The sequence below is a fragment of the Tetrao urogallus genome (genome assembly GCF_951394365.1).
Source record: "Tetrao urogallus genome assembly, chromosome: 14".
In the NCBI taxonomy this organism is placed as follows: domain Eukaryota; kingdom Metazoa; phylum Chordata; class Aves; order Galliformes; family Phasianidae; genus Tetrao; species Tetrao urogallus.
The window spans coordinates 6,169,458-6,196,963 of NC_136827.1; positions in this window are offsets into that span (position 1 = coordinate 6,169,458).

Below are 27,506 nucleotides of genomic sequence, written 5' to 3' on the forward strand. Positions count from 1 at the left end.
CACAGTAAGCAACACATGCTATAGTTCTCTGAAATCTACATGTAAATGCCTGTATGCACTCAACAGCTCTCTCTCTTCCTCATCAGGAAAAGGACAGACTTGGAGCAATCACTGAAATGTTTTAGTCTAGCTTCAGGTTTGAAGTGACAGCAGCATTAGAAAACAAAAACCTGCTGTACTCTCATCTCTCCATATATTCAGTTTTAAATCCCTAATACAGATACCACCATATCCTTCCCATTCTGAGCAATATCAGAAAACTGTCCATCAGCCGCCGTTCATTTTGACTCAGAGAAACATAACTGAAAGAGGGTTGTTCTGAGTTTTGTATTTTAGACAACACATCGAAAACTAAGAAGAAAAAAAAATCTGTGATGCCAGTGAAAGTGCAGTTCGTAAAGCTAGAGTGGCACCAAGTGGTGAATGGGTGAACTTGGATATTGTAAGTCTGAAAAAATATTTTAACAAGCCACATTTGCCATAGTATGAGCTAAAAACAAAATGGCTTGGTAGCTTACTTCTACTGTGGAGTGTAGATTTATTAGAAATCCAACTTCACACATTCACACACTAACAAGGGGAAGATCTTTTCATAAAATTCTCTTAAGTGATTGAAGTTGAGAATTACTAAGTTGACAAAAAGCATATGAATGTTATGAATGCAATATGAATGCAAGTAGAAAGTGATAACATAAATCTTAACTGTCATCATTAAAAGGCAGTCAGAATCTTTATCATATCATTTCACTTGAACTTTCACAGCTATTCAATCCTCCCCCTTTCAGCTATTACATATTTTTCTAACTTCCTGAAGAAAGCACCTTTATATTTATTTGCCTTCTTCAATGACTCGAGATGTGTGTGCCTCTCCCAATTCTTAAAATGTGTTGAACATCAATGCTTCTCTTAGCAGCACAGAGAAAAAAGAAGAAGAAAAAAAAACCACAAGAAAAAAAACGGTGTACCTTCAAAGATCATATCAGGAACAGGATTTTCCCCTGTGGTTAGTTGTAATAACCGTACACTTCATCCCAATTGTTCTCCCCACAGTATAGCAGGCTTCTAATCAAACCTGGAGAAACAGAAGAGGAGAAGAGGAAGGCAGATGTATATTTCTGTGAATGACTGTAGAAAATAAACAAAACAACCAACCAAAAAAAAAAAAAAAAAAAAACCCACAAAGAAAACATACACCTGCTGCATATTTCTGTACTGTGATTCTCAATTTAAACAAAAAAACACTTCACCTATATCAAGGACATGAGTTCTTCAATTCTAGAGAAAATTAGATTGTTTTCATTGCACATTCACACTAGCTGACATCAAATATTATCCAGGCAGCTGACCTAAGTCCTCACTAAAAACGTGCACAGTATTTTGTGTTAAACGTTTTTCGGTTTCTTTGACACAGACTTTCAAATAATAAGAATTTACCTTTCATCCAATTTAATTGATATGTTGTGAGTAGTAAAGTGATGGTTCTAGGAACAGTGGCTAAAACAAATTCTGACTAAACAGCCTTACATATGCAAAAAATTAGGGTGATTAACACACAATCACGTCCTTAAGAGACAAGAAGCACATGCCTTTGCAGGTTCTTGCAATCAGAAAGCCACAGTCAGTTACATACTTCACTAAAGATTTCAATATTTACAGACAAAAGTTCTGGAGAAACAATAAATTGAAAAAATAGAGCCTCATTAAAGCCAGCCTTCATCATGCACAAAGCATCACAGTAATGATAGGCAAGTTTATGTGTGACATGTCAGTAGTGTAAAGATGACAGCCCAAAACAGCAGCTGGGGATGGACATCCATAAAGTAATTTGAAAAACAGCAAAGGCTCAGAGGTTCAAGAAGCCAAAGAAGTCCCTTGTAACTTTTGACCTCTTCTGGCTGTGTGGTCTGTTTGGAAAGCCCCATCTTCACATATAGAGTCAGACAATGCAAAATCTGGACTATGAAGATCTTTATAAACACACAACAACTAAGTATCTAAGGATTTTTTTTTTTTTTTTCCAGTTGAAAATCAAGTTCAGTTGGTTACATTCTGCGTATGGGTGTCCTGACAGCAAATAAATGCTTTTTCCTTAAGCTCTACATTCTTTTCTGCTTTTAACAGATGGTAGCAAAGTTGATCTACAAATTAACAGCAACTCATTTCTGATTCCAAAACAAGTGAAATGATCTTTGTGTCATTACCCACTGAGAGTTAATTAATGGATATTTGCAAGCTGCTTGGAGATCCTCCAATAAATTGTGGACTTCCCCTCCCCCAGCCCCAAGTGCTATGCAATGCTAGCAGACTCTGTTTCACAAACCGTTACACAGTTAACTTTTCTAAAATTTCTCATATCTCATTTCACACTTAAACTCAAGCTAATTCACTCATGCTTAAAGTCAAGCTAAGACTATTCTCATCTGTGGCACCCCCGCCTTCACTTTGTCCCATACCGAATAGTTTTCTGTGTCCGAACTTGAGGATAACTAAAAAGTAGCAAAGGAAGTGTCTGGACAGCTATACTGAGGCAAATTGCTTAATCACTTCTGTCTCCTTCAATTCCAGTCAACTAGTCAAGCCCTATTTCACTACCAAAAGAGTGTTTTATACTTAGGTTCTAAGAGATTTGGACATAATTTATCAGCTACAGGTAGTGCATTTGTACCCAAAACAGGCTCCCAATCTAAGGAGCCATGCTATCTACTAATTGTTACACAAATTTAAAAACTAAGAAAGCAGAGGGTAGGGCTGTCTGCTAAGAAACAAATGCTGCAGATATTCTTATTTTAGTTACTAGAAGAAATGTGGGGAAAAAAAAGCCACAAAAATATCTTAGTGCTCAATTAGATTAGCATACTGCCATTCTAGAAACCATAGAAAGGCAGTGTTGTTAATATCTTCTGATTAAGATTTCTTGACAAATGAGCTTTAATTTTTTTTAATTACGTCAAAGTGCTGGCATCTGGACTGCTTAGTGGACAATACTTGCTTGTTTTAAAGACCTGAAGCCAAGTTCATCCTTTAGTACTAAAGAACAAGAATTTACTTTAAGTAACTCTGAGAAATCAGCAGCATTTTGAACCACAGCTGAAAGCATTTACTCCATTATCATGGAGACTGGCCTATACTCCATAGTTAGCAGTGTTGACTCCCTCAAGTCACCACATTGTTGGCTATCTGCAATGAATTTACATTTTACATTTCTCTGCAAAGATCAGAGCACACGTTGAAATGCCACCCTAGAGGAACTGACAACTGTATTGCATCACATTTATATTTCTAGTTCTTCATTACAAACATGTGTTATACATACCACATCTTTTACATTTTCTTTAGTTATTAATTGATGTACAAATAAAAGATTCTGAGCTAATATTCATTTCACACTGAGATAAAAGACAGCGCCAAGATCACAGTATACTTGAGCAGAAGGGCTCATTTTAGTTACTGCTGTCATAAATGACCACGTTCAGTTTTATTTAATTTGCTTTCAGAGAGCTTTGCAACTGGCTGAAAATCCAAAAGGCCACTAATTATCCTTCTTGAAAGAAAAGAATTACAAGGAGTTTCACATAAAAGTCCTTTTACTTCCCCTAGTACTGTCTAATCACTCAGTACTTGTCTGCAAATGGATTTGGTCTTACACATAGTAATAATAATGACAGATGTTTTTCTGTCAGTCAAACTTAACGTTCAAATTTCAGTTGATTATTATGAGTAATCTACAATTTCCTCCATAATTAAGGCTGTAACTTTGTTCCCATTAAAAAGTTCAATTTTGACCTCCCACTCGCATCTATTAATGAAGGAGAACTTAAGTGCTACGTGAGAACTGTTGCAGAAAAAGAATTTTCCTTCCAGTTCAGAGTAAATGGAAGGAGGAAATTCTAATTTACAGCAGTGCATCATAGACATTGCCACCTGTCAGTTATGTGTCACTTTATCGAAAAGAAGAAGAGGAAGAAAAAAACATAACTTTGCTGGACTCAAAGAATGTCCTCACACACAGAACTGAGATGAGACAATAAAATGCTGAATATAAATGCAATTGACAGCTCCTTTCCTAACTTCAGAATGCACTACGGGCTCTGAAGCAATAGGCAACAAACAAGCACTACAGCTGTTTTCTCCACACTATTGCCTCATTAAAACCAACAGGCGCTCACTCAGGGACAAAAATCCAAACACCCGTAGTATGGAGAACCAACAAAAAGCAGAAAGTTTTCCTTTATTTGGATGAGCAGCATACGGTTCGAGGACGAGCCCTTTGTGATATTCCAATATTAGAGGCCCTCAATGCATTTCTAAAAATTCCTTTTATCTCCAACTTTTGGAGACAAAGAAAAAAGAAAACAATAAAACACAGATTAATGGATTTATCTACTCAAAATCTAATGCACAGGACAACATTTGCTACCCAGAGCTCAATTTTAAAAGTTATTAAGATTTTAATAGGCTCACTAGATCTGTATGTTGACTCTGACAACTTAATTTAGGCTCACTGGCAGTTTCAGAGATGCTGCATTAACTGTTGGAGCTGGCCAGTTTAAATAAACACCTTGCAGCAGAAGAGCCATGAGCCAAAATCAACTCTTCAGAAGTGCTGAGATTAAAGGATTTGAAAACAACTGCAAGATGTGAAGAGGCTATATTGAACTAGGTCCCATAATGAATTTCTCAACAGACCTGTGTTTGTCATGCAGGACAGAAGGCATCAAGAAACTGCCTTTCTGAATTATGTAAAACAAACAACAGCCACAACCACCACTTTTTTTTTTTTGTTACTTACTATAGGCAGGAAGATTTAAAAGCAGAACCCCAGTATCACAAAACTGAAGGAGTTGGAAAGGACTACTAGATATCGAGTCCAACTCCCCTGCCAAAGCAGGCTCCCTAAACCAGGTTGCAAAGGTAGGCATACAGGTGGGTCTTAAACTTCTCCAGAGAAGTAGACTTCAACACCTCCTTGAGCGGCCTGTTCCAGTGCTCTGTCACTCTTACTGTGAAGAAATTCTTGCTCACATTTGTGCAGAACTTCCTACGTTTCAGTTTGTGGCTGTTTCCCCCAGTTCTGTCCCACAGACTGCTGAAAAGTCTGGCCATGCTCCCTCTGCCTTCTGCATCCTAGATATTTAAAAATATCTATCAGATCTACTCTGTCTTCTTTTCTCAAGTCTGAACAGATCCAGGTCACCCAGCCTTCCCTCATAGGAGAGATGCTCTAGGCCCTTTTATCATCTTTGTGGCCCTCCGCTGGCCTCTCTCCAAGAGATCCCTGTCTTTTTTGTATTGGGGAGACCAGAACTGGACACAATACCCCAGACAAGTCCTGACCAGGGCAAAGCAGAGGGGTGGGATCACCTCCCTCGACCTGCTGGCCATGCTCTTAATGCACTCCAAGATGCTATTGGCTATCGGCCACCAGGGCACACTGCTGGCTTACAGCCAATCTGTTGTCCACCAGGACTCTCTGCAGAGCTCCACTCAGGCAGGTAACCCCCCAACCTGTACTGATGCATGTAGTTATTCCTCCCTAAGTGCAAGTCTCTACGCTTGCTTTTGTTAAACCTCAGCTGGTTCCTCTCTGCCCAACCATCTTCAGGTCTCGCTGAATGGCAGCACAGCCTTCAGGTGTGTCAGCCATCCTTCCCAGCTTCATAACATCAGCCAACTTGCTGAGGGTGGACATTATCCCCTCATGAATGTCAATGATGAAGATGGTGAACAAGACTGGACACAGCACCAACCCCTGAGGAACACAGCACAGGCCTTGAGACCTGTATTTAGGAAGGAAGACTCAAAATTTTGTATCACTGAAATCTCTCCCATTCAACTTCTTTCCCCCTCCCAAATGAAGGACAAAGAAAAGGAAGCATTAATTTTTTCCTAGAAATTAACTGTCTGAAATATTTCTACATCATCTACTTTTACATTGCCAGGAGAGAGAAGAGGACGAAAGTGAAATAAAATCTTGGTACCAACATTTCAATAGCATCATACTTAATTTCCTGTACTTTCTCACTGGGAGTTGTCTTCTCCTCTTAGTAGCAAAAACACATCAGATTAAGGATCTGAAAAATTAAAAAACCACCATAACGCTTATCCACTAAATCCATTTTTTCACTAGCCACAATTTTGGAATGACAGAAAATGAAACAACCAAAATTTGGATCTTATTTTTATAAGTTCTGTGTACCAAACCCAGACAGAACCGTTCCTATTCTGATAACACAAAGTTTAGTAGGATTTTTAGGAAATGCTAACCCAACCCAACCATTTCTACCTAAACAAAATCCATTCAGATGCATTCCAGAGAAAGCTAAGACTATCAAGGCAGGTCATACTGCCAGCAGTCTGGGGCATCCTCTGTCACCCTTTATTCTGCATATTAATAGCTGAGAGTGATTTGAGAGAAATTTGTTTTCAACAGTGAGAGACATCAAACCCATTTCACAATGATTCATGCTGTGAACTTGTAGGTCATTTGAAATAACTCAAGAAAGTTCTTTTTACCTTGAGCACTTAGGTCTAACCTTGTCCTTGAACATTCTTAGTGTTTATGAGTCACTACCAACACCTTAATTTACATTCTGCTGCTAATACTTCCCCACTTTCTCCTGTTAGTTGTTATCACTGAGTTCACCTCTCTTCTACTGGTGTAAGGGTGTTTGGTTCAAGTAATTTCCAATTGACATTCTTTCACTGATGAAGTGAAAGAAACAGGATTTCCATTTTTGCTTTAGTTATTGACATGACTTGTCAAGAGAAAAATATATATGCATCCGTATGATACATCAAAACCTAAAAGCATAACCCAAGGCTAAGAGTGGAAGATATACACAGTTAGATGCACAGTTGTCTTATTCCAGTATTTTCATTTGATCGCATACCAACAGTACACCGGTGAGAATAGAAAACATCTCAAAGGCAACAGTACAGACATGATCTTCATGAACTCTAATAAAATTTGATCTAAAGTGTACAATTACTACTCCTTCTAAAGCCCCACTTTATCCTTTAAATATGTTCTCTGCTAACTCTGGAAGATTTGTCCAGTGTTTTTCTGACTCCCACTAAGCTTCCGGCCTCAGAAAAATCTTGCTGCTCGTTGCTTCTGTAGCAATGCTCTTTTCTCTCCCTCAGCCAGATGATTGTGCTATATATTATTACTATTATTAAATCTTTAATTTGAAGGGCAGCATGAAAGCCATCACTATATACTACCAGTGCTGCCTCAGGGCCTCTGATTTCATACTTTGCTTCCTTACTATTGGTTTGCATAGGGTTTTCTAAGCAACATTTGACTCAATGAAGATACGCCATTGACGCATTATTCTTTAAGGAAAATGGGCTGATGACAGTCACATCACAAATGGGGGCAGGGCTGGGGGTGTCCTCCAAGAGCAGAATCCCTATGTACATTTCTGCAGCATGCAGGAGGTGCCAGTCCCACTATAACAGACTAGGGATTGGCAATATCCCCTACCCCTGTGAAACTCCAGTGATACTAGCGACTCACAGAGACAAAAGAAATACAAGTTCTGAATAAACTCAAGGACAACAAGGTAGCAGGCATTGAAAATGAGGTGATATATCCACAAGTTCATCATGAACCAGATTCACATTTAACTAGTTTTAAGTGACCAAACTTAACATACGAAAAGGTATAAAAGCAGCAATCACTTGCCCCCAGCGTACAACTTAGGTCAGCTGGCCAGCAGCCCACTGTCAGCAGGATGCCCTGTTGCCCAGTAGAAGCAGAGCAGCTGCTTACTCTGACCTGGCTGCAGCACCCAGAGGGTATCTGGGAAAAACCTTCACAGCAGGATAGACACACAGCTGCATTATCAGCAGAAAGGCCCCCCAGAGCTACTTGGTTGCCACTACTTACTTAGGTGCAGTCAAGAACTACAATTTATTTTTTCATTTTAACTTTTTCATTCCTTTCTTCTCTCCTTCCTGCTTTTACCTGATGTATGTCTTCTGTGAGGGATCACTTGATTAGTCCTGGAATCCAAAAGAAACCCCGAACATCCCTCTGCCAGTGTGTCACAACTTGAACATCTATATTCCATATGGCAAAGCTAAGATGAACGCCTGCCTTATCTTCCTGCTTCCCCAGTCCCCATTACTGATGTTCCTGTCATCTCTAAAAGTTTATCATGCATACACTGGAATGTGAATTCTTCTCATTTAATCCACAATCCCACAGGTGAATTTTGCTCACAGCAGCCTAAACTAAAGATAGACACACTCACATAAGCTTACCTGATTTTTCTCTAACAGCTGTTGCTTGACAAGAAGTCTATTATCAGTGTGTGTCAGCAGTTGGCAGAGCCATGATTCAAGCACTCTGCACCTGCACCATGCCCCTCCTCTAAATAAGACCTTCCAGTTAAGTGACCCATCAGTGGGGCTGCTGCATTTATCACAAAGGAAAGAGGGATGGAAAGATTAGTGTCTCAACAGCAGCAGCCCAGAACTAAACATTCATCCTGTGATATCAAGTAGAAGGACACGCCATTTTCTTAAGTTCCACAATGAAAAGAGAAGAAGATTGAAATTAAGTGCTAGCTTATTCAGAAGCAGAGAGAGTCAGCTCCATCTTCCTTATCAGGCACATGAAAAACAAACTACACTAAAATCCAAAAACTTACTCCTACGTGAGATGTGATGCAGTCTCCCATGCAGCGCTTACGCAGCACTCCAAAGTTATCCAGAGTCTCTCCCCAAAATACAGCAATTTACATCTTCCACTTAATACTCCCCATCCTTCTAAACAGAAATCACCATCAAACTCGAGAGCTCTGTCAAGTCTCTCTGAACAGGGAACACTTCATTAACCTAATTGAATATCTCCATCTCCACACATTACAGCCCAACAGTTACTCTTCTCCTCTCAACACAGAGCCAAAGCTAAGTTCACCCTTCTTTCCTATCACCACAGCTGATCTGAATACACCACACTCATTGAACAGCACTGTAGTATTCAGTAATTCACTTTTTTCCTCCTTAAACATTGTGTCATAGACAGTACTATTAAGTCCCATGTACTCCAACCAAAATCACGCAGAAACTCAACAGTATTAACATACTACACTTACACACTCCTAGACTCCTAACACAAGGTAAGGGCAGTAAGCTACACCTCTAGTGACGTTCATAGAAAAAGACGACAGACAAGCAAGCACTCCTGGTACTGATAGAAGTTTTGTTTTTCGGTTGTTGTTGTTTTTGGTTTTTTTGTTGTTGTTGTTTTTTTACCTAATCAATATGAAACCAATTAACAAAACTGCCATCTTATGAATACAAGATACCAAGTTCTCTCAATATGTATTTGAAGTTGGTACCACTTGAAACAGAAGCCTGGGTAACAGCTCGTTTAAGAACTGTGTGTCATGTGCACACTGATCTTTAAGATCTTTGCCTAAATCAGCAATAAAGGATGAAAACAATCTATCTTATCATCATCTGTGTGGAGCTTCCTGACTGAGAAAATGACGCGTGTTAGGCACCAGAAGCACGTGAAGCCATAGTAGGGCGATGTTCAGTGCAGAGCATCACAACATCCCAGTACACCAATTGCTCCAGAAAGGCAGAAGAACTGCACTGCAGCAGCAAGTCGTTGCCATTGATGCACTGTGAGCAGGCAGTAAGCCTGAGGTAACACTGCTACTCTAGAATTCAGTTTGTGAGTTGGTGCGTAAGAAATTACCATCAAATGAAGCTCAGAACAAATCACCACTACAAAACCAACATTTTTGCATAGCTGACTACTCTGCAACCATCACAATACCTCTTATGAAACGCTTTGCTTTATCAACCTAATTAGTAATCTGTATCATTATCACAAAGATGAAAGGAATGTAAACCATTGGATGTATTACATTCACAGAACACATACATACAGATCTACTTATAAGCCCCATACAAATTACCCATCACAATTGAAGTTATTCGCTGTTAGAAGCTCTTATATACATCTATTTGCATGAGTGTACGCATGCATCAGGCTAATTATTTTCCTTTTCTCCTTTTAAAAAAAGAATAGGCATACTGCTGCTAGTGGGCAAATCCTGATCATGTATTTTTATCACATTTACTTGCAATTTTGATGAAAACTACAGGTGGAGATAGATTATAATGGGAACATCTAATTGAAATTCATCTCCATTTTGCTTCAGATTGAAGACATGCTGCTTGAGCTCTGAAAAATATTCAATTTCATTCAAATTGTATGCAGATTTTTAGAATTTTAGAATAAAAAAAATGTTTCAGAGTCCTGAAGACTAGAGTTCACAGACTACTATCAATGCTTCACTGTATTTTAGGTGTCTGTGTTCTCTTCATTAGTTTCCACTACTCCTATCCTTCCAGTGCTGTGAAGCCTTCTTACCAAGGCAGGCATGAGGAATACAAATCCCACAGAGATCTGTCCTTTTGATAGGAGTTTGACAGCTTTCACTGACATGTCAAGTCACTCTAAGTCCTTGTGGATTCACTGGGGCATTAGCTGTTCAGTATGTTCTCCTCAACACATTCCTATCAAAAAATAGACAACCTATCTGTCTTTCACCATTCAAAAGCTGTTTTGCGACTCAAAGTTGCCACACTCCCTACCTCCTTCCCTACTTGGGTATTTTGCAATTGACAAGACTGAAGGCTGTCAGTTATATAAAACTGGAGGGGGAGAGAAAAGTAGCAAGCAACAGAATGCTTCCTCACTGCCCTTTGGATACAACTCAGAAATCCACTGTGTCATCCAATTAAAAGTCACAGCAAATTCTATTTTAATGTTTATCTAATACCAAGCAAGGCATTTGAAGAACTTTTTGTTGCAAACAGTAGCTAACAGAGCTTTCCTCTTCCTGTTACTCATTGATATAATCCCATTTTCAGTTAATTCACAGAATCATAGGTGTTGGAAGGGACCTTTGGAAATTATCTAGTCCAATTCCCATGGCTAATGCAGGAACACAAACTCAGTTAAGAGTCCATCACACAAATGAATTAATCTAATTCATGATAGTAAATGCTACTCTGTGTTTATGGTGTTGTCTTGAGGCACACTAGACAACCGGAATATACCAGCCACATGTACCTAGCACACATCAGTCCTGAATATTAAGGCCCTCCCTCATGTTCAGGGCCACCATACTCATGTCAAGGAGCAGAACTAGGGGAGTTAAGGGTGCTGACAAGAGTACGATTATCTGGTATTAGCGCTTATTCCTGCCCAATGTTTTCCTGGTAATTAATTCCTTTTTCTAAATTCTGTATCAGATTTTAGCTCAGAATTGAATCCAAACTATTAAAAAATGTCATAGAAAAAAATCTTGAAACAAATATTAAGCAAAGAAGTGATTAATACTAGGAAGCTAAATATTAATGAACCAAGCCAGTTCTGAGAATGGACTCTGAATTCAAACTCAGCATTTGAACATTTCTGCTCAAACATTTGTTACTGTGTTCACTTTTGATGTTCACTCACAGGGAGCAAGGAGGTACAAGTGCTACTTTCAAAAAAAGCAGCAGGTGATAAAAAAAAAGTATTTAGTGCTGTGGGAGAAGACAGTGACGATCCTGTTCTGTATTGCTGTTATCTTCAAAACATGAGGGAATTTCCATTTTGCTGTTTATTTTCTCTTAATTAAGTACTACAATACAAAAATAAATCCTGGTTTGTTCCTCCTCATTTAGAGGAAGAATAATGTGTTAAAACTGAAGCACTCTTTCCACTTAATTTTCCCATACTATCTCTCATAAGGAAAAGATTGGTAAAGTGAAATGAAAAAGATTTGAAGAAAAAACTCAACTGCACTCAATTCTACCACACCAAGTTTAGTCTACAGCAAAGTTCTGAAAGGCAGATGCTGCAACAAACTCATAGAAACCTTTCACCCAAAAATGCAGGGGAGATACATATCAGTTCCAAAGAAAAACATCAGACCATGTCCCTGTCTCACTTTTCATATGGAAACCTCCACCTGTAACCACAGCTTAAAAACTGTAACAAGAGTAGGTCAAGCCAACTGCTAAGGCCTGCTGGTACCTGAATCCAAGAACTTGAGAAAGGCACTTATTGGCGGCTGTCAGATTTTTTTTCCCAGAAAAATTCCAAAGAACAAGAAATCAACTTCTTTCAGTGAAACCTGAATTGCAAATTATTATTTTAACACAGCTTCAGGATGATGTTATTTTACATGATATCCATGACGGCCATCCACCATCTTCTGATGTGGTATCTTGAGCCATTCTCCACCTTTTTGAATAACAAGCATTAAACACAGTTACTGTATGAGGAAAAGAGAAAAACTTCAGGAAATGTAAATTCCTGATAACAGTGAGACACCAAAAACAGGCACTAGCAAGACACACCTCAAAGATAACAGTAGCAGGTTGTTCAGTGTATATATAGATGAGTTATTGACATTGGGAAATCTTTTGTACAAGAATCAATGCAAATCTATCCTCTCTTGAAAGTGTAAGCAGTCAGAAAACACACTAAACTGACCATCTGTTCCTCTCTGATAACATGTAATTAAGTAATTTATTTATTCAGCACTTAAACCTTCTCCCTTCTCCTCATATTAGTCAAGGATGATTATGCTAAATCCAGATGTAGTTAACATATTGTACACTCAAGTGAGCAATGTCCTTACAGGCACGTGACTTGCCTTCTGGCTATCCACCTTCAATATTTCAGCAGCTTTGCCTTCAAGACCCTGTTTGCTATCCTATTCTGTTCTCACAAGCTAGAATCATGGTATTTGGTTTGGTAATTAACTGAAAAATGCAAGGAAGTAACCACAGACCTCAGCTTCTGTATGCATCTGGATAGAATTTCTTCCTTCCTACAGGATACAGGACTGCTTACATCTTCAAGTTAAACCAGAGTATGTCACCCAAACACTTTCCCTCTGTATAAAAGCTTGTTATTGTGGCTACTGCCACAGACAATCTCTTGAGAATTTCCTGGGCTTCTGGAGACTTACTGGCATAGCAGGAGGGCAAGGATTGCCAAGGACAGTCTCTTCTGGTGAAGTCTGTCTCCCTCTCTGCACTTCGGGATGGTTTAGAATTGATGTAGAATTCCCCGATCTAATGCTCAGGTGATATAGCAACCTGTCACACTGGTGCAGCTAAAAAACAGATGGCACACTGCGAAAGAATTTCTGTTCTGTACAGTTTTATGTACTGAAAGTCAGAAAATAATTTTAAGAAGCACTGTGCACTTCTTCCTATTGGTCTCTGGTTCTCCCAGCCTTACAGTCCTATAATTCTGGACTAAGTTCCTCCTCTTCAGCTCCCCTGAGTATCCAGTTAAAAGTCTCCAAAGTTCATCATGCTGACACTTTTTCTTACATGCTAGTTCCTCTCCTTGCCTTACAGATCTTAAAGATTATTTTAAACCTCTGGATGAGGGCAGTTTTAAAACAAGCCGCTGACTGATCAATACAGAGTTTCACAAATGTATGTGTATATATATATATGTATGTATATATATATATTTTAATCAAGAAGCTGCAACCAGAAGAGGTAATTAAACTTATGGCAAGCTCGTGCAGTCCTGCATCATGAAGAAGTCCACTTGAAGCCATGGCATTATCCAAGAGAAAGCCTTTGAGCGTTCTCATGCTGCACATAGGCCTTGCCCTAGAAGGTCTTCTCAAAGATAATAAATTTTTACTATGCTGACTTCAGGTGTAGATTCTAAAAGCCAGTTAGAGAATGCACCCAGGCCTTCAGAGAACTAATTTCTTTACTGTAAAGGTAGACGTGATGGTGAAACACAATGGAAAGTGCAACAATGAAAGCAGAGCAGCAAGGCACCAGGCAGCAGTGAGTGAGGATTCACTCAAACACAACAGCAGCAGGAACAAAAATAAAGGAAAGAAGCTGCTTACCTTCAGAAGGCCTCAGGTACAAAGAGATCTTCAGCAAAACACTCTTACATCACTGCCAACCCTTAAATAAGGCCTGGAAAGGATCCGGGTCCAACCCTTCCAGTCATTCAGCTGCATTGCATACACCTGAGCTTCCCTGGCTTGGCCCTGCCTTCCCACCAGGTGTTCAATCAGTGGTCCAAGCCATGACTTGCATTTCCATTGCAGATATAATGTTTTCTTTTACTAGCAGCAGCTTCTTACTTTTCCCAGGAAAAGAAGGCTAACTTAGATATCTTCAGCTAACGTCAAATTTTTGTTTTATAGGCTTGACTTATGACATTTCCACTGCCATTATTGGCATTTCTTTGAGATGTCAAAAAGCTCTTGATTCCCATATAGATTTATCTTTTTTTTTTTTCTATTTGCTTTTACTATTTATTAAAACACAAAGGTTGGATTGAACTTTTCATCCCACTTGTAAACTGAGAAGAACAAGCTCCCATAAAGATCAGCAGCTTACCATCATTTGTCTAGCTGGCTCACAAGTCAAATTATTGCTCCGAAATATGAAGGTGTGAATCAAACCAATTCACTGGGGCCAATGTCCCAAAAAAACCTATTGGATTCTCCCAAAAAACAACTATTTGTTCTGAAAATTGCATATTTAAAGCAGGATATTTTGTTAGTTTGTGGCTGTTTATTTATTTTTTTTAATTATTTTACCCTTATGCTACCAACACATTATTTCCATATTATACACACCAATGTGCTTACCACATGGGATGGATCATCTGAAAATTAAAAATGAAGCAAAGGAACAAAATATATCTAATAGAAGTATATATTTCATTTTTCTCTCACTCTATTTTAGTGCTCTTTGTTGCATATTGGTGGTTGTTGTACTCCCACTCATCAACTGACTTTAATAAAGAACATGACAGTCATTGAATCATAGAACGGCTTGGGTTGAAAAGGACCACAATGATGATCTAGTTTCAACCTCCCTGACATGGGCAGGGTTTCCAGCCACCAGACCAGGCTGTCCAGAGCCACATCCAGCCTGACCTTGAACATCTCCACAACCTCCTTGGGCAACCTGTTCCAGTGCTTCACCACCCTCTGAATGAAAAACTTCCACCTAATATCTAAACTAAACTTCCCCTGTCTCAGTTTAAAACAATTCCCCCTCATCCAATCACAATCCACTCTCGTAAACAGCCGTTCCCCCTCCTGTTCAAACTCCCTTGAAGTACTGGAAGGCCACAATGAGGTCTCCCCAGAGCCTTCTCTTCTCTAAGCTAAGACTTCTACTAAGTTGAAATTGGTGTGCAGGTTGAGTCAAGGTCTCCAGCTCTATAATAAAATCTAGATTTCCACAACATTGCATTTTCCATTTAATTTTATGTTGATTTATAAGTCAGTCCCCCGGGTGCTAACTTTATATAGAAGAAATATTAACTCAGTGGAAGCAATAGTTAGCTTTTTATAATAAAAAAAATGCATACTGTTCATACCATTATTGCTGAGGAAATTAGGTAACAACCCTTCTAATACCCCATGTGCAGGACACTGTAGCCAACTACTTAACTTGCAATAATAGAGTACTGACTAGGCACAGTGATATGTAAGACAGTGCTTCTACCAGATTAGACAAGTTCCCTGCTGTTAGAGACTATTTCTCCCATAATAAGTTTGTTGGACCTTAATAAAAACTTTTTGTAAGAAATAACCTCCAAAACACAGAAAGATCAAACTTAGAATAAATTTAAATACGTCTCCTGTCCAGTGACAGCTCTATTTATAGGGTAATCTGGAGTGCTGTATGTTTACCACAAGAAGGAAATATGGTGATTTCAACATACAGCGCTCTGAAGCATGCTACAGTTATATGCAGAAAGTATTGCTTAAACCCATATGTTTTCAAAGTCTTCTTCAATTAGTCTTGAACAGATACAACTACGCATACTTCACAGAAGTGTAAGAGGATATGCTGGGTAAACTTGTCTTTGCAAGCAAGAAGCAATATAAGAATTCTCAGACCCTGGACTACGGCTTTCTAAGCAGACCTCAACTCTTCTCCAAATTCTCAGTACACTTGTTTTACTCCCAGCATTACATAGGCAACAACATGCTGCTCAGGTAGGCAAAGTTAGCCGTTTCCATGGGTCAAAGACGATCAGAAATAGTCCTAACACCCAAGTCTATCTGCCTCCTGAACCAGAATCCTGGAGGCACACTTCCTCTCTTCCCATTCTCCTGTAGCAGTAACAAGGGCAAGGCCAACCCCTGAGGGTTCCTTCATCTTCTCAGCAGAAATGTGGCCATGTCCCATCCGCTCACATGGATGAGCATTACTTTTTTCTACACATTCCTGTCTCCCATGTCACCACACAAAAGATGACATAAAAGCACCCACAGAAGTTTTGATGACATAAAGCAGAAACAGCAATAGTGCCTATGCAAGGAATGCGTCAAAATGCTAAAAAACAAGAAAAAACATATTTCAAAGGCAATGAACTTGAAGAAAAGGTTAAGGAAGTGCACTACTCATAAGCATGGAAGCAGAACTTTTTAGAGATTAAAACAGAGGAAGAAGTACTGCAATAACAAAGGAGAAATAACACCCCAAGATATTATTGTTATCCAGATAGGTAACTGGAGAAGAATCAAAATATTTCTCAAAAATTTAAAAGCATAGACTGCTTTTCCCACAATGCTAATGGTGGTTAAACATTTTGCAACGTGGGGAACACAGTTAGCAGTAGGAAAAAGTGAAATAACCAAATGTTAGCTCTCATGAGGCTTCAATATATCTCTATTTTCAGCAGAAACATTTGGTAGCAAAGGAGTAGAAGCTCTTTTTTTTTTTTTTTTTTTTTTTTAAAGAAAAAAGGAGTACATGAAGTATGGATCACTTTGCAATTGTTTTTGTTTTTATCAAAAAATAACATTTTTACTGGAATGGGTTTTTTCCTCTCCAAAGTAGAAGTTAAAATTTTGCCTTATTTTTTGAGCTCTTCTTTAATGACTTCAAAGCTTATCTGAATTAAGGCAAAACTAGGTCCCATGTACAAGTACTGGTCTCCTTGGAAGTCCCACTGAATTGACAAATTTAAATCAACACACAGGTTCTTATCATCACGAGTAAAGATCACAAAAATCCAGCTTTATGCACAAGACCATATTTCTGTTCTTTACCTACAGAAGAGTTTTACTGCATTTACCTATTTCCATACCAGCTCCTTTCATAGCTACAGATTTAAAAAGCACTTATATATTTATCTGTACCTTAGTGAAGACAGGCTAATTCTACACTGCAAAAACACTACAGGTTTTTAAGGCGATTGAAAGGTGCTTTCGGAACAGAATCTTTGTTCCATTGGTGCTGTGGTTGCAAGACAAGTTTCAATTTTCAAATATTGTAGAACAGCTTGTTTTGTCATCATCTAGAGGAATCTGCACGGAAAAAAAAAAAAAACAAGGACAAAAATAAAATTACTTCAGTCAATTTGCTTTTGCATTCAGACAGCTGCAACCCAAACTCTTTAATTCCAGCTTAGCCAAGGGAGAATAGGATAAGTAAGCACCCCACCTGCTGTAAGGCAGCCCAGGCAAACACCCATGCATCATTCTCCTCAGATGATCCCAACACAGCTAAGGGCTTCTGAAAGAATATTTCTCTGATGCGTATGGATACTTCTGGTTTTAATGTACTCAAGTTTTAAAGGCCTCCCTTGCTCTAGCTTTAAAAACAGCAATGCTTTGTGCTATTTGTTATTCAGAATTATGTCAGGAAAATTAAACTTGTACAGAAGGTCCATGATATATGAATGCAGACATCAGAACCAGGCAGTCTTAGCCAGGAAATCATGAACTCACGGTCCATCACAACAGGACTTGGACTAGAGTTGGATAATATCATGGAATGGTTTGGTAAGAACTTGAAGATCATCTAGTTCCAAACCCCTGCCATAAGCAGGGACACTTCTCACTAGACGAGGTTGCTCACAGCCCTATCCACCCTGGCCTTGAGTGCTCCAGAGTCAGAACATCCACAGCCTTTCTAGGCAACCTGATCCAAATATATATTTTGCCACTGTTTCCATCTTCAACTTCATATTCCTGCATAACTTACAGCAAAACACTCAAGCCTTCTTGACTCAACTACCCCATCTGTAAAATTGGAGCATTAGTACTCTCTCTCTCTCGTGCTTTGAGGTGTTGTACAGCTTCTCATTAATATCTGTAAAGTGCTTTTCACTTCCTTTCTGCATGCATTAGCTCAGAAGAGCAAGAATATACTGCAAATGTAAGATTTTTTTAGTGAAGTTTTTAGAATGTGGCAAACAGAGCCATGTATATAAAAAAGTATAAATGCAAAATTAACATAAATTAAAAATAAAATTAGCATACACTAAAATACTGACACCTGCAGAACAGACAAATGTAGCATACAATAGCAACTCGGCAGCAGCAAGCTCTTCATCTGGGACACTGGTAGCCTACAGAAAAGAAACAATTCTGAAGTAAGTTAAAAGGGCCTTAAGGATCCTTTAAACTTCAGAAGCAAGAAATTTTTTAAAAAGCCTGTCAGTCTTCTCACATAGAAAAGTACAGCCCTCTATTCTCAATCTTTAACAAGAGCTCTGATGCAGTAATTCATTTGCTAGCACTGCTGTTGTTCCAAGTGAAGACAAGGACAAGTGGGACTTTGTGCAAACTGAACTAATCGGCAACACTTGATCAACTCAATTAGCTCAAATCAACCTAAGTGTTTCTCTGTCTGCTTAGAACTCAACAAGGATGCTGTCGAACTATAATGGCAGCTTACACAGACAGCAACGCAGATTTGCTTTGCCTTTCCTCCAAACCAGCCAGGGGCTATCTGCTCAGGGATTTCCACAGCTATGTCTGAAAAAGCTGTGCCCTGCTGAGGTGACCTTCATAAGTTCTTGCCTATGTCAGCGTGAACTGGGAATATTTCTGAGGAAGATATTTGTACATAATTAGACAAAACAAGCAGGGACAGCATAATCAATACCCATGTTCACAGAAGAATTTCTGCACGAGATCAGAGCATGTGCATACCATGTATAGATTTCAGCTATTTTAATGTAACAAGATAGGACTTCTTTGCAGGACAAGACAATCACAACCACACGACCTTCTTGAATCAGCCCTGAGATTCCAAGGTGTCTTGATATGAAGGAACTGAGAGGAAACAAAAGGAGGCTTCTTGCTCACTTTGGACTCCTTTCTCTTTTCTCCTGATAGTTTCCTGGAGACGTGGACAGATTGCTGCACTGAAAAGTATTGGTGATGTTATAGATGAGCCTCTCAAATCATTACTAAAACTAAGTAAATGGTTCACTTCACAGCTGGAGTCAAGTGGACTGACGACTGTTGTCTCAACCTTGGCTGAAGATAAACGAGGCCTCCTTACTCACTCAGGTCCTTGACCCAAATTCACAACATGGTGACCCTGCAAAAACCTGTGACAGAAGAATATCAAATGATGCTTTGTCCCTACTCAAACTACTCCCCAGAAACTCAAGTTGCAGCTCATCTGCCAAAACACTTTTTTCAATAGTAAGCACAACTGCCTAATCACTTTGTTCAAGTCAGTACATCCTCTTGCTTTCCCTTGTCTTTCCTCCATAGTTAAAACACATTTAATACAATTCCTTTTAGTCTCACTGAGTGCCTTAAGCTTTTCTCTTCCTATCAAGTAGCGCATCTGTCTTCCTGTCATCTTAAGTCTTAGAAAAAATAGTCACTAGTTTCACTGTTACCAACTCAAATGCCTGTTTGAAATCGTAATTCTACTGCACTGTAGAAAGCTGAAGACTACAATGTTTCAAGTTCTGAGGACGTTCAAATTCTACATGAAGAATAAAAAACACTGCCAGTTTTCAAGGGCAAGGGACACACCAGGATAAAATTCATGCTAATCATACAAAAAAAACTTACCTACTATTGATATATACATATATTTACATACATATATACACACATCAATAATAAATAATGAAAAAACCCACACCACCACTTATATAAAATCACTTTTTTTCCTGTAAATCTCCTGCAAATTATAGGTATATTTCAGCAGTACGTTTCATGAGGGTTTGAATTTAGTTTTTTCTTTTAATTAATATTTCCTTACACAGCTGCTGTGGCAGTTTGACCTCTGCAGCACTACAGCACTACCCACTTGTATAAAAGCACATTTCCCAATCCCTAAAGGCTGAATGCAAGTCAATATTCTATATTAAAAGCACAAAGATGTTGACAGAATGTATCAAAGTGAGTTTGATGTTTACTTCTTTACATATACAGCTATTTCTAAAAGACAAGGACTTATAAGCTGACTTCCAATCACAAAGAATAATGCAGTAACTGAACAGAACCAGCCTGTACTGGTTTTGGTTGGGACAGAGTTTATTTTCCTCACAGTAGCTCATATGGTGCTATTTCATGAATCTGTGATGATAAAGTGCTGTTGCCCAGTGACATTTTAGCAACTGCTGAGTAACACTGAGGCCTCTCTATCTCACACCACACTGGCAGCAGAGGGCTGAGTGTGCACAGGAAGACCAGCACAGCTGACGCAGACTTACCAAAGGGACATCCCAGACCTCATGGCATCACGCCTAGCAGTGAAGGCTGTGGGAAAGGACAAGAAAGAGAGGGACCTTTGGAGTTACAGCATTTGCTTTCCCAATTAACTATTCCATGTGTTGAAGCCCTATTTCTCTGGAAATGGCTAAACACCTGCCTGCTGATGGGAAGTAGTCAATGAATTCCTTAGTTTGCTTGAACATGCAACTTTTACATTACCATTAAAATATTCTCATCTCAAGACAAGAGTGTTCTCACTTCCCTCCTCCCAGTCCAACTGGGGGAAGCAAGCACGTGGCTGTCAGCTGCCCACTGGGTTAAAGCCCAACCAAGCCTATCAGCACCACCAGCACTCTGCCCTCACCTCAGCTTTCTCATGAATGTCTCTGCTCAATATCCCTTCCAGCTACAACTGAGAGACTGACTGTGATGGAGGGGTATAAGAATGTCTGCATAGTTTGTATGCTGTCAGTGGATTCTGCTAGGAACTGAATAGTGTAAAGACAAATCTGAGGGAGTTTGTCATCATCCATCAAATTCTCAAAGAAGTGACTTAAAAGCACTAAAGTTCCCATTTATGCTAAAAATATATCTAACTGCTTTTAATCAATAAATAATAATATCTTTAATTAATAATTATGATCAGATTTTGTAATTGCAGCATTAGCATTTTTCTGACTTACTATCACAACAGTGAAAGCGTTCATCAACACAACAGAAAAATTAGACCACGTAAATTCAGAACTTACATTTTGGCACCACTTTTGAAAATAATCATTTTAGCTAAGCAGAAATCAAGTAGAGCAAAGCAAGTTTGATCAAAAGACAAGTCTGGCGTGCCACTCCAGTGTTTATTAACATTCAAGCCACATATTATCCTCTATCCTCTAGCCACCCAAGCAGAAACAAACAGACCTTAAAGGGATGGTATGAAATTAATTAGCTAATAATTATAAAACAATTTGAAGTTATAAAACCATGTTACAGAAATGTTAAGTGCTGTAATAATGTCTATGTAGAAGTTGAAGGTGAGCTTGCCAGAAACTCTATGAGATTCTGACTGCATGCGAAGTAATTACAGGCAAAGTTCAAGTTATTTTCTTGCTTAATACAACAATCCATGCTGCAGCCCATCACACCATTGCTTCCAAAGGGTGAATACCAAGTGGAACTAACAGCTCTCAGTAATAGACCTGTTCTCCTGAGAACACAATACATATCAGTACCTGGTAAAGAATAAAACAGAAACAAAGCGGACGGACTCAAGATGAGCACAAGGACTGGGCTGATGGCACTCTTTTATCTAAGAAATGGCTACAAGCATTACTAGAAAAGTTTTCTTTTTTAAAAGAGAATACCCAAAGGAAGAGTTTTAATCCAATCTTTTGTGTCAGTGTGGTGCCCAACAACCTCACCTTACTGAGCAGTATTATGAACAGCGTTAACTCAACTGCAGTGCCCCGAAACCTGCCCAGAGTGCTTTGGGAAGATTTTTCTACATGCATGCACATGTATATCTATGCACACACACACAATACACTAGAGCTTAAGGTCAGATTCAGGTCTCAGCTCTAGTAGGTTTATCTCAAGGAATGGCAGCTATTCCACAGATCTTTGCATCTGTCAATAAATGAAACTGTCCTCAAATCCACAGGTGTCTAATTTAGATTTTGGCAGTCTTTGAAACAGTACATATCTCCAGTTTGATCCAGTACAACTAAGCAACAGCATGAACAGTGCTACAGAGTAACACTTCTAGTTAACTTTGAGAAGTGAAAAGTATAACAATAGGGAAAAGAGACAAAAAAATGCTTCCTATCAGCAGTAGTTTAAGTTTTTATATACCTTCAGAAGTATCCAGCAATATCAGAGTTATGGAATCCTATGACACTGTCCCCTTGTACACTACTACGTAACTACACAAACTACAACCCTAAGTACTTATTACAAGTAATGTAACATGTAAGCCTTATTACATGACTGCTCTCTGAATGTGATTCTGCAGATAAATACATCAGGTAGGTAAGACACTTCAGTCTTACAGGTGATAAGAACAGTTCTGAGAATCAAACGAAGTGGCAGCAGAAAGACTCCTCTTGAACTCTCCTGTTTACAAAATTAAGTTGCAAAGCAGTCAAGCTCCAGTGACAAAACCCTCCCAAGTACAAGAGTAGTCCTGTTCCCATTGCAGTACAAGGATTATGTAGGTAAGTCTGATGCAGTAAAGACCACCAGAACAAGTGCTGGGCCAACATGAAAACAAGTCCAGTAATGATCATAGCCTCTGCTTGTCTAGTGGAAAACACTTGTGTTCATGGAGATTAGAACCAACACATCATGAAACACAGTCAGCATCTGCTACACTGACAGAATAGAGGGTAACTGAACACTCTAACCCACAAGAGGCACAGAAGTGATGATATTACAATGTGAATGACTAGAGGAATGTCCAGGAAGAGCTTACCTCCTGGACAGTGCAAGAGGTAATCAGCCTGCTCATCTCAGCTGACTGTTGGGATACAAAGCCTCTTTCCAGGCATGCCTCCTTGACTCAACTCCACATTCACTCTGTTTTCAAATTCATTGACTGCCACAGTAGATGAGTACTGCCTTTTGGACAAACCTCATACCCTGAACTCCAGTTAAAAGCTCCAGGCTACAGCCAGTAACCCACTACAGCTGCCTATGGCTCCAAATTTAGTTCCCCTGAAGATTTCTGCCCGCGTTGTATCACCATTTCTATAGTTACATTTGAAATCAAAGCTAATTAAAGTGAAAGCAATTGAGAAATATTTGTGCTGTATTTTGTTAGTTAAAACCTTCTTCAGTGCCTTCTCAATTGTTCGTCATTACTTGCCATTCAGTTTACAGCACTAAATCAAGCATAGGTATTTTTTCAAGGTATTTTCAAGCAGACTTTGCTAAGATTCCTAATTTTGACTAGGTTTACCAAGTTCTGATGCACTGGTCTTTTGTCAGCTCCATGACCAGTGCAGGAAACTTTCTCTTACGCTGAGAAAAGGACAGCAGAGATGCAGCCAATGAAAAAGTAATGGGCAGAAGACAATCTCTCAGAGATTACTTTCCATAAAATTGAATTGGTAACATCTGCTCAATCTACTGTAGATAAACAGTGAACTATTTTCCATCTCATTAACTCAGAGTATGAGATATTAAATAAACCCCAGGGGCTTCGTGCTTTGTTAAGGCTTGTCCTGAGCTCACCAAATTACTTTTCTTATGTAAGAGAGAACCTAAGAGCAGAGTTGCAGCTACACAGCAAACACATAACATTGAAATCCCTGGATGACCTTAAAAAAAAGTCCCTACTTAATCTGACTGTGTTTCTAATTACTAGTCACTTAGCCTAAATTATTAACCGTGTCCTCAGCAGTGATGTATGGTGCATGTAAATTTCCAAACAGGATTCTAATAGAATTATCTAATTCTATTAAACCACAAACAACTACCCATTAAATATTTATTAGAAAGCTTGCATTCACTTAAAATAGATTGGAATGTCAGCAAAACACCATGTTAATCTCTTCTTCATTTCAGTCTTCTATGCCAAGAGATCAAAATGAGCTAATCAGCATCACACTTATTGATTACGTACAAATTAGTTGGCTAATCAAAATCAATAAAAATAAAATGATCTGAAAAGAATTTACAAAGTAGACTATGGATTTCTCTAAAAAAATACACTCCATTTAAATAAACAAGATCGTTAAATTCAGTATTCTTTGATTATGTAAAGCTTTTTAGCTTATTCTGCCATAGGGTGGGGGTGGTAAACGCCAACTAATTAAGTTTTCTCTGTAGCATCAATGAATTACACTTCATAAAGAGAGAACTGTTTCAAACCATTTAAGTGATTCAGTATAACTTTATGTTCTCTGGGTGGTTGTGCAGCTTGATTTTTGCTACAGATTTTAGTCTTGCCTGAAACCAAAGCAAAAAGCATTCCAAGAAATTCAAACGACAACCACCATTCACCTTCTGTAAAAGAAATGCTGAGGACAAACCAATCATTCACCTTTCATTAAAAAAAAAAAAATATATATATATATATATATATATACTGAGGACAAGTAGAAAGCACACACAGGAGACAAGTAACCGAGTGCCATGTGATCACTACGGTGGTTGCAGAGGGGTTGTGCAAAGCGAATCTTTATTTTATTATACTGTGCAGCAGATCCTGCCTTTGATCAGCATGATCTTATGATCTTACATGTGACATTTGAGTCACTCCAACAAAGCCCAGTCTGCTTGTTGTTGGCATAACCAGCTCCCTAGTGATATCTGTCCTATGAAGGCATCCACTTTGGTAGATTGAAATCTACATTAGTTGAAAGTAGAATTATAAAGATCGCTCAAGCAAGTACGATAATGTTCTCATCCCAAAACTAGATGCCATGATGTGCTCTTGAGCCCAAAAGTCATGTTAAAGAGAGTCAGTCCATTATCCTTGTCTATTTCCTCTAAGAGATGTACTTCTCACTCCTTCCCATGTAATACCCAATTGTACCAATAAAAATCTCTGCCATGACAAACTCTGTACCACATCTGATACAAACATTCTAAATACCATTACTATCCTACAAGAGATACTGAACACCTCAGAAGATCTGAGTGGTTTTAACATTAACTTGAAGGTTCATATTTTGCAAAGCAAAGAAGTAGAAATTCTATTCCATACTTAGATGAACTGTAAACTAATGCTGAAAATCCCAGAGACATAAAAGCCAATCAGATATGTGGTGTGGAGTGCTCCCAATCTAATGAGGATTCCATACGCTCTCTGATTTTTCACAACAGTGACTGTCTGCATGCAGTCACAATAAAAATAATTGCTTTTAAAATTATCTATTTTATTTTAAATTCCCTGTAGTGATGTTAAGAGTACAATAAAATCCTTTAGAAATGCTAACATATAGCAAGACAGAATTTCCACTAACAGAAAAAAATAACATAAATTCATTATTGTAAATGGAAATAGACTCAAACTGGAATCTGAGTAGAGGTGAAGCATACAGAAAACTCAACATGTAATTCTTGCAAGAAAACCAATGAGCAGTTGGTCCAAGAGTTGCAATTCAAACAACAACAACAACAACAACAAAAACTTGCAATGGAAATACAACAGAAGGTCAAAATTCAACTTCCAAGCCCATTTGTTTAAACCAATCAATTCACACTATGAAATTTAAGAGAAGAGCCATGTCACTAGCATATGGCATTACATGCTGCTTTGGCTTACGGTATTGAGGCCAACAAGTCAGCTTTCCCTACAGGATGCATATGGTTGACCAGTACACAAGTATTACAGATGTTTGAGGCTTTGTTGTTTTTGCTTTTTTTCAATCTCCCCAGACAACTACTCAGCACTGACCTACATTCTTTACAGGGTCTGCAGCGAAAGAAATACGAGACTGTTCCTCCCCGCCTGGAAAAAACAGGCTCTACACACTGCAGGAGAAATCCACTGCTAGCATTACTCCAGACCAATTAATAAGGCAGAATAAAACCAAAATATCTGACACTTCATGCTTCTTAGATTCATGCCTAGTTATGAAGTCTTGTGCAGGAAAGAGCTCCACTTCCTGCAAAGCCCAACTCACTAGCAGGGCCACATCTCTAAGTGCCCTGTGGAAGCAAAGCAACCCTGCTGTCCATCTCTTCCCTGCTTTTCTGGTCTTTGAGTCTTTTAGATGCTCACCCAGTACTACAGCTGTTTTCACGTATATTTATTTCTAGGAGTCTTTGTTATTAAGTACAACTCCTCTGGCGCTTAGAAGCCTGGGCCTGATTCTGCCCTGCATGGCACCTTTTTGTAGACTAGCAAACAGATCACAAAATGAGATGAAACTATCACCTCATAAACAGTAGCAATTTACAACCACTTTGCACAGCCGTAATTGACTTCAGAGAGCACAAGACAGGGCTGCTGAGGTTTTACAAGGGAGCAAGCAGAAATTGGACTCAAGTTTTGCTCAGTAGTCAACACTTGAGCTCTTCATGTGGAAACTTCACAGCTGTGAAACATCTACAGAAAGGGAAAGCAGTTACAGAACACTATCACTGAAGGAGCTTAAATAATTTAAGGTTTACTGTGACTCCGATTCCTTTTATTCCATTTCTTCTTCAAGACCATATGCTGCTCATTTTAACACTTAGGATTTCCACACATGGAGTTGGACTTCAATTTTTCTCTACATGTATATAGACTACATGAGCCTCCAAGAAAACAAAGGCTTACAATTTTAGGATGAAAGATTCCTTTCCATACTTGAATCCAGGAAGGAACTCCTCCTGATTCCTAAGCAGGATTTTCAGAACCCATAAGCCAGATGTACAAATTCACATGGGGCAGTTGTACACCTACAGAGACATGTAATGTGATTATAAAAATGAAACTAACATGTGCAGACAAACATATTGTCCATATAAAGTGACTTGTACGCTTGTACATATGTATATATATGAACTCAAGTCAGACAGAACATAAATGTTCAGCTTTCTGTTAAACAAGGATCACCCACTTCATGGTCACATTTTACTACAATCACAATTTTAAGAGATAAGCTTAGAAGATACAATTAGCTTTCTCTGCCAGGCCCTAATCATTCCTTTGAGTATATCCATTAGAACCTCATTAATGTGAGCACTTCATTTATTTATGTAACTGAAAAACTGAGATTTTACTCAAAGAAAATTTTAGCATTACTAAAATACACTGACTACTTATATAATATTCATATAAACAATAACTCTTTAAAATCCAAGGCAGTCAAGGCTGCTGTACAACTGGCCATTTTGTTTGTTTGCAAAAACTGAAGTTGCAGGATTGTGGTTTCTGTTTCCAACACCTTGCTCTCCTCAGCCATGCTCCAAGGTTTTCCCTGATGATGAATTATGCTACCGAGCCTTCATTTCACATCAGAATGGTAAGTACACACAAGAATACATGAAGCTGCCAGCTTTAACAAAGATACC